Below are 13632 nucleotides of genomic sequence, written 5' to 3'. Positions count from 1 at the left end.
GATATTACAATCTCTGGATTTAGATATGAATCTCAAAACCTACAAGGAAAAAGACCAAGTTTGACTGGAAATCCCACAATCAACCCATCTTTGTCGAAAACCAAAATGTCCAAGTGAAGAATTTTGTTTTCTGTATCAGATACAATAATATTATCATTAAAGACAGTTTTATTTCTTATTTTATTTTTTCTTTTATTTATTTTTAATTTTTTTAAAGTTCAATTAGCCAACATGTAGTACATCATTAGTTTTTGATGTAGTGTTATTTATGATAAAAACTTAAAAAAAAGTTTTATGATGCCAAGAAAATACTACACCTATTTTGGTGCTCTAGATAACACCATTTGATGAAATATGAAGAAAATGAAATAGTACAACTACACAAAAAGTTAAAATTGATATCTACTGATGACTGTAACAGCGAATGTGATATTTATGGGTCACAAATATTTGAGAAACTAAAGTCTTTAAGCTGTTTTCTAGAATCTACATAGATTTCCTCTGAAATATTGCAATTTGAATATTGAAATGTTTGTAGCAATAACTTACTGAATACGTTTTCAAATATTCTGATATTTCTCAGGCTATAAGTAACTTTCAATTTCAGTTGCCAGTGGCGAATATAGTTTCAAAATTAAAATGTACTTAAAACTAGTTAAGGTTTGTACTATCTGAAGAAAAGTAGTGAGCAAATCAGAGATTATTTCTATGGAAAATGAGATACTGGATCAAGTAAGCATTGGAATCATCATAAAGAATTCATTTCCATAAAGCAACTATTAAAAACATATATTCTGACTGTGCTATTTGTAACCATTTTGATTAAATTTTTCATTTTCTATTATTTTATGCTCAATAATCTTATTTTTGTAATTTCTACAAAATATCTTTTATTTTGTAGAAGTAAAAGATAACTAATGAGAAGTTTTATTTAAAGAAAGAAACATTTCTAATTTGCTCATTGTGTGAACAAGAAGTATTCTTTTTTTTTTTCCAGTAAATCAGTATCTTTTTTTTAAATAATTTTTTATATTTTTTATAAACATATAATGTATTATTAGCCCCAGGGGTACAGGTCTGTGAATCGCCAGGTTTACACATTTCACAGCACTCACCATAGCACATACCCTTCCCAATGTCCATAACCCCACCACCCTCTCCCTACCCCCCTCCCTCCTGCCACCCTCAGTTTGTTTTGTGACATTAAGAGTCTCTTATGTGAACCAGAAGTATTCTTGATTAAACACATTTATTTATACATGGTTGTGTATGACTATTTATAAAAATTATACAAATATACATTTAAAATGTGACAAAAATGAAAAATGGAAATTACTGTAGTTTATGTTTTATTATATTTATTTCTGTATTGTTAGTACTAATGTATTTCATTTATGCCCTAAAATGTTTATAAGTAATATTTTCTTAATAGCACTGTGATTAAATATGCTTCACTAAAATATTGTTTTAGCTATTTTTGAGAAAGTATCCAAAGGACTGTTTCTTTTTCCTTTTTTTTTTAAAAGATTTTATATTTAAGTAATCTCTGTACCCAACATGGGGATCGAACTCACAACCCTGAGATCAGGAATCTCATGTTCTTCCCACTGAGCCAGCTAAGCAACTCCAAAAGACTGTTTCTTGTGTTTATTTTAATATCAAGTTTTAATGGCTGTTACAGCTGAAAATTATCCCTCAGAAAGATGTTAGTAAGAAGCTTCAGTACAAATGTTAAGCTTAGTACCTATCATTAGGCTTAGGGGAAAAGATTTAAGTAGTGAATGAGTATCATGTGAATTTTTTTTTTTAAAGATTTTATTTTATTTATTTGACAGAGAGAGATCACAAGTAAGCAGAGAGGCAGGCAGAGAGAGAGGAAGGGCAGCAGGCTCCCTGCTGAGCAGAGAGCCCAATGCGGGGCTTGATCCCAGGACCCCGAGATCATGACCTGAACCAAAAGCAGAGGCTTAACCCACTGAGCCACCCAGGTGCCCCGAGTATCATGTGAATTTTGACATCTGTGAAAAATTAGGGATTCGTCTTGACATATTAGATTACATATAGACCATTTTGCCAATCAGAGTGACTTTATGCTACCAATAGGTAGTCAAATAAAATGTACAAATAGTATGTAAGTCTATATCTATATATCAAACAGTCGTCTTATTAATTTTAATTGGTCTGGCCAATCTCTTGGCAGATCTGATGAGCTTCTAAAGTAGGTAACAAGAAGTGGAGTGTCAGCCCCAGCTCATTTATATTTGCATTGATAATAGTGTATTCAGCCCACATTTATTTGTAGGAAACTTCTAGACACTTCTGTGTATTTGAAGGATAATTTAAAAAAAAAATTTAAGTAATCTCTACACCTAGCATGGGGCTTTAACTCATGACCCCAAGATCAAGAGTCATATACTTTTCTTTTTCTTTTTTTTTCTTTTTAAAGATTTTAATTATTTACTTGACAGAGAAAGAGAGAGAGAGAGCACAAGCAGGGGCAGCTGCTGGCAGAGGGAGAAGCAGGCCAGCCAACCAGGTGCTCCAAGTCACATGCTCTTCTGACTGAACCAGCCAGTTATCCCTGAAGGATAGTTTAAGAAAAGCTGGGTACTATAAGCTGTAGATCTTTTTAGTCACATGTAAATGACAACACATGGAAATCTTCCAAAGAGGGATAAAGGGCAGCACCATCAACCTTGCATGTTTTAGGGACATCGCCTGGGTGGCTCAGTGGGTTAACCGTGTGCCTTCGGCTCAGGTCATGATCCTAGGGTCCTGGGATGGAGTCCCACATCTGGTTCCTTGCTCAGTGGGAAGCCTCTACCTCTGCCTGCTGCTCCTCCTGCTTGTGCTCACTCTCTAAACTCTCTCTCTCTCTCTGACAAATAAAATTAAAACAAACAAAAAAATCCTTCCATGTTTTAGAGCAACATTTTCTCTTGGTTATCCCTTATACCCGATAGGTGATTCAATCGAAGGATCCTGGGGTACTGATATGTGATCCAAAAAAAAAGATCCAAAGGTCCCAGGGTTTGTGTCCGTATTAAGTATTGGCAAAGTTTAATTTTTATATTTTTTAAAGGTAAAATAAATAAAAAGAAATATTTCAATAATTTCTCTCTGCACCCCTAGTGAATCATATACTTACCCCAGGGGCATGTGCCTTGTCCAATACAAACCCAGACAATTGGAATTTCCCTCAAACTAGGAAAGGCATAAGGATGTTGTGCTGCCAAAAAGATGATGAATATTCACTATAATTATGAATTTTTTATATTATCACTGAATATGTCACCAAAAAGAAAACCAACTAATTGGATTCTGCTAATTGGAAATTAAAAATTTTAGAATGCTTTTTTGCATGTAAATATTTAATGCTATATAATAAACAGAGTTTTACAGTAAGTTTGAAAGGAAATGGGTTAATATCTTATTTTCTCACAATCAACAAACTTAACATATAAAGACTTTAAGAAAATTTTTTTAAACTGCTGGAGAAAGTTTTTTAAAGTCACAAGGCATAAACAGATGATTCACAGAACTACAAATGACGGAGGGACCACGAAAAAAAAGCCTCGTAAGTAATCAAAGAAATGTAAAATAAAACATAAGACTATCATTATCCCTCTATCAAATTATCTATGATAAATGGTCTCTAAAGATAGTCTTCCGTAATTCCTCCATTGCTGTACATATGTGTTATACCTCTCATCAGGAGGTGGCATTTAGGGTTGCCTAGGTGGCTTGGTTAAACGTCTACCTTCAGCTCAGGTCATGATCCCAGGGTCCTGGGATAGAGTCCCACATTGGGCTCCTTGCTCAGCAGGGAGCCTGCTTCTCCATCTGCCTGCCTCTTTCTCTCTCTCTCTCTGGCAAATAAATAAATAAAATCTTTTTTTAAAAAGAGGTGGCATTTATTTCTTCTTCTTTAGAATTTGGGCTGGTCTTGTCACATGCCTTAATCAATAGAACTGGGTAGAAATGATGCTGTGCATCTAATATGTAAAGATGTACATCACTTGATTATATGGTGGTTTTATGTTTAATTTTTTGAGGAAACTGATACTGTTTTTCATAATGGTCGTTCCATTTTACAATCCCACAAATTGTGCACAAAAGTTCTGATTTCCCTACATCCTTGCCAACACTTGTTATTTTCTGGGTTTTTTTTTTTTAATTTTGTTTTTGTAATAGTCATCCTAATGGGTATGAGGTGGAATCTCATTGCTGTTCTGATTTGCATTTCTCTTATGATCAGTGATGTTAAGCATATTTTTGTAGGCTTGCGGGTCATTTTTATATCATCTATCTATCATCTATCATCTATTCAAGTCCTTTATCCTAAAGAATTGAAAGCAGGGTCTCCAAGAGATATTTGTATGCCCATATTTGTAGTAACATTACTCACGATAGCCAAAAAATGTAAGCAACCTAAATGTTCATCAGTGGACGAATGGATTAACAGAATGTAGAATATATGTGCTAATGGATATTATTCATACAATGGGATATTATTCAGCCTTAAAAAAGAAGAAGCATCTTTGTTATGCAGCAACATAGATGAACTTTGAGGACATTATGTTAAGTAAAATAAACCAATCATGAAAAGACAAATATGGTCTGGTCCAATTATATGAGTTGTCTAAAATGGTCAAATTCATAGAAACAGAAAGTAGAATGATACTTACTAGGGGTTAGGGGAGGAGGAAATAGAAGGTTGTTTAATGGGTGTAGAGTTTCAGTTTTGCAAGACGAGAAAGTCCTGGAAATTTGTTGTAAAACAATGTGAATATATTTAATGCTAATGAATTGTTCAACTTAAAAATTGTTAAGATGGTAAGTTTTATGCATAATATCTTTTACTGCAACTAAAAATTTAAAAATTTAGTAAATTTAAATTTGATAAAATGTGACTCTCCAGGTGGAGAGTCATAAAGATGTTCATTATAGTGCTATTTCTAGTAGTAATTTATTATTGAAATATCTATCAAAAGAATTAGGGCTAGGGACATGAATTGTGATATATCTATATGATAGATTATTTCAATGATGTAAAAAATCTATGAAGCTGAGTGAATATAGAGAGATATGAGAAGTGAATATAGAGATATAAGAGAAAACTTTTTAGTGTGATCCAAATACATAAAAAATATATACACGTATATATGTATAGATGTTTGTTATATATGTAATATAATCATACAAAGACATATTCTTTGCATGTGTGTATGTGTGTGTGTGTGTATTTACATATCATGTCTGTTATATACATGCATGTAACCAGTTTATTGAAGGAGCCAGACTTGGTAGGTTTCAAATATAAAGTAACTTTATTCTTCCACACAACTGCCTTTTTCAAATAAACTCTGGAGACTCGTTCTTCTATCACCAAGATGAACTTGTGAGCAGATCCTATAGCTTGTATAGTTATTCAAAGATATTAAAAAGCCTAGCCTAGGGGCACCTGGGTGGCTCGGTTGGCTGAGTGTTGGACTCTTGGTTTTAGCTTAGGTTGTGGTCTCATGGACTGTGGGGTCTGGCCCTGGGTCGCGCTCTGCACTCAGTGGAGAGTTTGCTGGAGATCCTCTCCCTCTACCCCTCCCCACCCAAATCTCTCTCTCTCATTTAAATAAATCTTAAAAAAAAAAAAAAAAAAAGCCTAGCCTATGCTAGCATCATAACTTCAGTCTCTTGTTTTGCGAAGCTTCTTTCCTGGTCCAGTTTAGGAAACCTGCAGTAGAAAAAGGGGATTGGTTGGTTGCTTCTCAATTACCCACTTTACTTTTTCACCTCCCTTCCTGCTCACTCAAGTGCCCCTCTATCCTGCTGGATTGAAGGAAGGTAGGGAGGAAAGGAAAGATCAGAAAAGATAACTGCCATCATCCCTTTGGACATGACAATGGTTTAGATGCTGATTTCCAAACAGTGTTTTCGTGTTCTCTAAAAACCATCTTCCTGGTCCGGCCCACATAATCCTCTTGCCCTTTCTCTTTGCCAACTTCCCGCCAACTTTCTCTTACTCACGAAGATGCATGCCATCCTTGCCTAATTTCATACTACTGTTTTCTCAGCCTTCTCCAGGTGGCCTGTCTCCATTACAGATTATCTTCTTGGAGGTGGACCCTTTTGAGATGATTGCATTCATGGTCCACAAAGACCAGAAAAACAGGGATTTTTGTTTCACTTACCTCTCAAAGTGCATGCAGATGCTTTTTAACTTGGGTGTTTTGTTTTTGTTTTTGTTTTTTTCCTCCTAGCGCCACTGATGTCTTCCCTTAGCCTCTCCTCTTCAGAATTTTTCCAGGAGGGAATCAGATACTGGTACTTGTGTCTACCAAACTCCAGAGAACCCTAGCCAAGCCATCCAAGTAATTTTCTTGAATCTTCATATTTGGATCAAGGTGACAGAGAAGCACACCTCCTACAGATGTTGGGAGGAGCAGTACTTCTGTTGTTCTAGGACAGCTCTCCCTCTGAGGCAGGTTTCTCAACTATAACACTATTGATATTTTTGGCCAGATAAGTATTTGTTGTGAGAGACTGTCCTGTGCATTGAGGGATGTTGAGCAGCATCTCTGGCTTTTAGTCACTAGATGCTAACAGCACAGCACCCCACCCCCTGCACTAGTTATGAAAACAAAAATGTCTCCAGACACTGCCAGATGTTTCCAGTTGAGAGGCATTGACCTAAAGGCATTCTTTCTATAAAACTTCCTACTTCTTAACCTTCTTTTTTTTTTTTTTTAAGGATAAAGTGGGTGGTGGGCTAATGTTGGCAAAAGAGAACCCCAAATACAAGTTCTGCATAGATGGTGCAGTGTTTTGCTTTAGAATGTGGGGACACTTGGTATGCTGAAACCCCAAGATAAGAATAATTCATTTTAACAACTTGTTGTTCCACATACAATGATTAAAAAAAAAACACCTAAGTGATAGAAGAGATAAGAAAGCATACCAAAATATTAATAGAGACTATCTCTGAATGGTAAAATCATTAGTGATGTCTTAAAATTATAACTTTAATATTTTATACAATGAATTTATAGTTCATGTACGGAAGTATTTTTTTTAAGATTTTATTTATTTGACACAGAGAGATAGATCACAAGTAGGCAGAGAGACAGGCAGAGAGAAAGAGAGGGAAGCAGGCTCCTGCTGAGCAGAGAGTTTGATGCGAGGCTTGATCCCAGGACCCTGAGACCATGACCTGAGCCAAAGGCAGAGGCTTAACCCTCTGAGCCACACAGGCGCCCCCAGAAGTATTTTTTTTTTTTTTTTTTAAATAAGACCAAACAAATCATACCAACTTTGAAGACCTAACTCAGATTCCATTTCCTTCATGGTGACTTTCCAGATCACCAACCTAGAAATCCTTTTTTACTTCTGGAACAATAATTGCAGTTGACTTCTCTCAAACACCATAACCTTCACAGTCACCCCATTAACTAGAGACTTTGTTCTTCTTGTTTTGCAGATGAAGAAACTAACTTTAGAGAAGTAAATAAGTTGCCTAACTGGTCTAATCCTGGAAACCAATAAGAACTGTCACTCAAGACTAAATTTGTCTCTTCAGTTCATTTTTTGCCCCCCATCATTTTGGTCACTGGGTACCTAGAACTCAAGGGTGTTTTACGTGAATTTAAATATTACTAGAACATTTTTTTCTTTGTCTGCATAGTATTCTCCAACAAAATTATAAACAGTTTCTTTTAGAGAATAGGCTATCGACCTTTCATTAAATATCTTCATACAGGGCCATAGGGTATATAGATTACCGAAGTAGTGCTTACGTAGAACAAAATGACAATCACTTATAAGTTATATATAAACATGAGACTAACCCATAATTTCTACCATAATTATTCAACATCACTTTCTAATGGCAATATCATAAGTCATGAACATGACATGAGGATATATAATTAAGGATATATAATTATAATGATGATATATAATTAAGCAGGTGACCTGCTGCCTAAATATGCATGTTTTTTATATTAATGGAAAAGGAGAAACAATTAATATATACTGTAAAAAACCACATTGTTAGTCATACTAAACAAATTTTAGGACAAAATTATTATGTAAATTGAACATATCTATTTACCAAACTATTTATAATGCAAAGTCAACATAATAGTAATGGTAGAGCCTATGATGATTAAAAAGAGAGGTAACAGCTAAGGAGGCACATGGCCTCGGGAGATCCATGCCAGAGCTCTAGTCTTGGAGAAACAAGAACAAGCGCAGATGAGACACCCCAGATATGACAAGACTTTGGTCCTAGTGGCTCAACAGCTGGCTGAGTAGGGTGAACAGGTTGCAAATTTTCAATCCTAGAACTGTGTGGTGGTGGTAGAAACAGGAACTGATATGTGTGCCATGGAAAAGCCCTTCATTTCTATTACTATAGTCAGAATAGGTACAACGCATCTTCTTTTGGAAAATTATTGAAAACAGCAAAGTTAATGGTAAAACTCAAGGGTGCAGACTTTGTACCAATGATACTAAGAAATGTAGTCTATGGACCAACATTGGCATTACTTTGGACATACTATTTCTTGGTCCCTGACCTAGAACTAAGTAATCAGAATCTTTGGAGTTAGGACCCAGGAATTTGCATTTTAACCTGCTCTCCAGGATGATTCTAATGGATGCTAAAGTTTAGGAGACACGGTCTATACCACCCCCACCACATTTACCACCCTAACAACAGGAGGAGCCTCCTTAAGAATCCATTTAAAGTATAAATTTCTAACTGTGCTGTCCAAGACAGTAAACATGGACCACATGTGGCCACTGAGCATCTGAAATGTGGCTGGTCCAAGTAAAGATGTGTTGCAAATATAAAGAAAACGCTGGGTGTCAGAGACTGAGTATGATTAAGGAATGAAAAATATCTCATTAATAATTATTTATATTGACTACATGTTTAAATAATAATATTTCAGATATATGGGATTCAATAAAATGTATTATTTGTTTCATCTGCATCTTTTTACTTTTTGGCAGAGTTACTGGACGTTTAAATTTGCATATGTGGTTTGCATTATATTTCTATTGGACAGCATTGTTCTATCTAATTGCCTTAAAAAAAGGAGATTTCTTTCCCAGCCTACATTTTCCAGTTCTAAACTGCCAAGAGCTTATTTCTAGTTCTAAACTACCAAGAGCAGAAAGAACAGGCATTTTTTTGTCATGTTTAATAGGTGTCAGAACTTATACTTAACATCTTGCATAGATTACTTCATTTAACTCATACAAATAAAAGTAGATACTATTTTTTTCATTAATTTAAATTCAATTAGCTAACATACAGTACATCATTAGTTTCAGATGTAGAGTTCAACAATTTCAGTTGCATATAACACCCAGTGCTCATTACATCACATACCTTCTTTAATGCCCATCACCCAGTTACCCCATTCCCCAACCTACCTCCCCTCCAGCAATCTTCAATTTGTTTCCTAGAATTAAGAGTCTCTCATGGCTTTCCTCCATCTCTGATTATTTCCCATTCATTTTTCACTCCTTCCCTTATGATTTTCTATGCTGTTTCTTATATTTCACATATGAGTGAAACCTTATATTGTCTTTCTCTGATTGACTTATTTTATTTAGCATAATACCTTTCAGTTCCATCTACATCAATGTAAATAGTAAGTATTCATCCTTTCTGATAGCTGAGTAATATTCATCTTCTTTATCCATTGATCTGTCAATGGACATATTGGCTCTTTCCACAGTTTGGCTATTGTAGACACTCTGCTATAAACGCTGGGGTGAAGGTGCCCCTTGGATCACTACATTTGTATCTTTGGGGTAAGTACCCAGTAGTGCAATTGCTGGATATTAGTGTAGCTCTGTTTTACCTTCTTGAGGAAACTCCATATTGTTTTCCAGCACTGCTGTACCAGCTTGCCTTCCCACCAACAGTGTAAGAGAGTTCCTCTTTCTCTGCATCCTTGCCAACATTTGTTGTTTCTTGTCTTGTTAATTTTAGCCATTCTGACTGGTGTGAGATGGTATCTCATTGTGGTTTTGATTTGTATTTCCCTGATGCCAAGAGATGAGGAGCATTTTTTTCATGTGTTTGTTGGCCAGTTGTATCTTCTTTGGAGAAATGCCTGTTCATGTCTTTTGTCCACTTCGTAACTGGATTATTTGTTTTTTGGGTGTTGAGTTTGATAAGTTCTTTGTAGACCTTGGATACTAGCCTTTTATTTGATATGTCATTTGTAATTATCTTCTCCCATTCCATAGGTTGCCTTTTAGCTTTGTTGACTGTTTCCTTTGTTGTGCATAAGCTTATTATCTTATTTCCTCATTGTTCTGCTTAGATGATCTGCCCATTACTGTGAGTGTGGTGTTGAAGTTCCCTACTATTATTGTCTTTCATCAATGTGTTTCTTTAATTGTCATTAATTCACTTATATAATTGACTGCTCCCAAGTTAGGAGCAGAGATATTTATAATTATTAGATCTTCTTGTTGGATAGACCCTGTAAATATGATACAGTGTCCCTCTTCATCCCTTACTACAGTCTTTGGTTTAAAATCTAATTGTCTGATATGAGGATAGCTACTCCAGCTTTCTTTTGATGTCCATTGGCATGATAAATTTTTCTCCACCCCCTCACTTTCAATCTGAAGGTGTCTTCAGGTATAAAATGAGTGGCTTGTAGACAGCATATGGATGGGTCTTGGTTTTTTATCCAATCTAATACTCTGTGTCTTTTGTTTGAAGCATTTACTCCATTTATATTCAGAATAACTATTGACAGATATGAATTTAATGTCCTTGCATTGCCTGTCAAGTCCTTGTTTCTGTAGATTGTCTCTGTTTCTTTCTGGTCTATGTTACTTTTGGGCTCTTTCTTCACTTACAGGATCCCCTTTAATGTTTCTTGCAGGGGTGGTTTAGTGATTACAAATTTGTTTAGTTTCTGTTTGTCCTGGAAGCTCTTTATCTCTCTTTTCATTCTGAATAACAGCCTTGCTGGATAAAGTATTCTTGGTTGCTTGTTTTTCTCATTTAGTGCCCTGAATATGTCATGCCAGCCCTTTCTGGCCTTGCCAGCTCTCTGCAGAGATGTCTGCTCCTAGTCTAATGTTTCTACCATTGTAGGTTAAGGAGCTCTTGCCTTGAGCTACTTTCAGGATTTTCTCTTTATCTCTGAAATTTGCAAGCTTCCTTATCATACCTCTGGGTGTTGTTCTATTTTTATTGATTTTGGAGACATTCTCTCTACCTCTTGGACTTGAATGCTTGTTTCCATCCCCAGATTAGGAACATTTTCAACTATGAAATGCTTAAATATACCTTCTGTCCCTCTCTCTCTTACTTCTTCCTTGGGACCCCAATAATTCTAATATTGTTTGCTTTATGATATTGTTGATTTCTTGAGGTCACACCCCATGGTTCATTAGTTGTTTTTCTCTCTCTTTTCCTCAGCTTCCTTGCTTTCCATCATCTTGTCTTCCATGTCACCGACTCTATCTTCTGCTTCATTTACCCTAGCTCTTAGAGCACCCAGTTTAGACAGCATCTCAGTTAAAGCATTTTTAATTTCTGCCTGATTAGACTTTATTTCTACACTAAGAGATTCTCTAGGGTCTTTAAGTTTTTTTCAAGCCCTTTTAGTAACTTTATTATCATTTTCCTGAATTCCAGCTCTGGTATTTAACTTATATCCATATTGATTGGATCTGTGGGAGAGTGTGTATCATCTCTTGTTCTTTCCTTTGTTGTGAGTTCCTCCTTCTAGTCATTTTGCCCACAGAAGAATGGATGAATGAGAGAACAAAATTAAAAATAACCACAAACCCAAGTGAAATGCACAATAGACAAATCTGAAGAAGTCAGAAACCAAAAAAGAAAAAAAAAAGTGGGAAGAAGAGAGAATATAATCTTCCAGGTGTACAAAACAGGGTGATCCACTTAGTCCTTGTTTTTTTTTTTCTGTTCTGTTAGAAGACACTAAATCCCAAAATTGTAAAGAAAGCAACACACACACACACACGTACGCTTATATATGTATATATATATACATATATATACAAAAATAAAATTGAATAGAGTGAAAGGAAGCCAAAAATGAAGAATACAGCTAGAAAATATAAGTGTAAAAATGAAAGTTAAAAAAAAAAAGACTCAAAAACAAAGAAACTAGTCAAAAAGGAAAAAAGAAAAGGAAGAGGAAACTAGTCAAAAAGGAAAATTTTAAACTGAAAGATTAAAGAATCATGAGAAAAAAAACTCGACTTCTTTATACTATTTTCCCTTAATGCTGGAGTTTTGCAGTTCTGTGTGCTTTATAAACTTAGTATTCCCCTGATGTTCCAGCTCGTCTTCTGGGGAAGGGGCCTGCTGCACTGATTTTCAGGTGTCTTTGCCTCAGCAGAGTTCCACCATACCTTGCCAGGGGGCAAGGGTCAGAGTAAGTTGCTTCGGGTTACTCTATGTGGCTTTTGTCCTTGAAAGCTTTCTACACTGCTTTAGAGGATGAAACAAAAAAAGAGAGTGCCCCAATCTGCAGCCCTGGGGCTGAAAGATGACACCCCTCTTCTCTTTGTAAACCCTTAGGCAAAAGCAGTCTTCATTTTTGTGTGTGCCAAACTGCAGACTCCTGCAGTATGTACCCTCACCTATCCACCCGGGGAAGTGAGGAGGTCACTGTGGGCCTGCTGCTTGCAGTGCTCCTGCTTGGAGAGCAGTCACCCAATTGTGCCACAGTTTGTAGTCAATAGAAAATCGAGCTGAAAGCCCACTCCTGGGCTCACTGACTGAAGCCAGTTTCCTTGCTCCAATGCTTGGAATCTCTGCTGACTCAGTCACCCCTGTTCTATCTGTGAACCTGGGGATCCTGAGACCACATTGTCCTACCTAGGATTCTGCCCTGTTTCACCACCTGAGCACCTTTCAGGAAGGACATCTCTCACTAGAGCAGGCTTTTAAAGGTTCTGATTTTGCACTCGGCTGCTGTATCACTTTCCAGTAGCCAGCTTGTGGGAGGCTCCCTTCCACCACCTACTGTTTATCTTCCAATATATCCCCTCCAATTCACTTCTCTGCACCTCCTACCTTGCAAATGTGATTGCTTTTTTTGTTTGTAGAATTCCAGCAATTCTTTTCTTACATCTCTGGTTGAATTCATAGGTGTTCAGAATGATTTGATAGATACTTGGCTAAATTCAAGGGACCAGATGAAAGGCAGTCCCCTACCCTTCTACCACCTTGCTTCCCTTTATAGCTACTGTTATTACCCCCATTATAATGACAAGGAAAACTGAAGCTCAGAGAGAGTGCTCAAGGTTACCAGGTGATACGTGACAGAGCCAGAAGTCAATTCAGGTCCATCTTTCCCCAGAGCACATACTTTTACATATTTCCCTGTACTTCTTCTACTTGTTAGAAAATATACTGAAAAAGAGAACTATTTATTTTCAATAACATTTCTGTACATTAAAATGATGCATATGTTCAAGCTATATCAAGTAGAAGCAGATCATTAGAAAGAAATAATGACAGAATAAACTCTATGTATAATGTGTGAATCCATACATATTTAAGATATAAAGCCACTCAGAAATTTAGACACAATATTCTTTGGTTTTGCATCCAATCAAGGG

The sequence above is a fragment of the Enhydra lutris genome, unplaced genomic scaffold (genome assembly GCF_002288905.1).
Source record: "Enhydra lutris kenyoni isolate GAN:26980312 unplaced genomic scaffold, ASM228890v2 scaffoldscaffold39, whole genome shotgun sequence".
NCBI classification, from domain to species: domain Eukaryota; kingdom Metazoa; phylum Chordata; class Mammalia; order Carnivora; family Mustelidae; genus Enhydra; species Enhydra lutris.
This window is presented reverse-complemented; position numbering follows the sequence as displayed.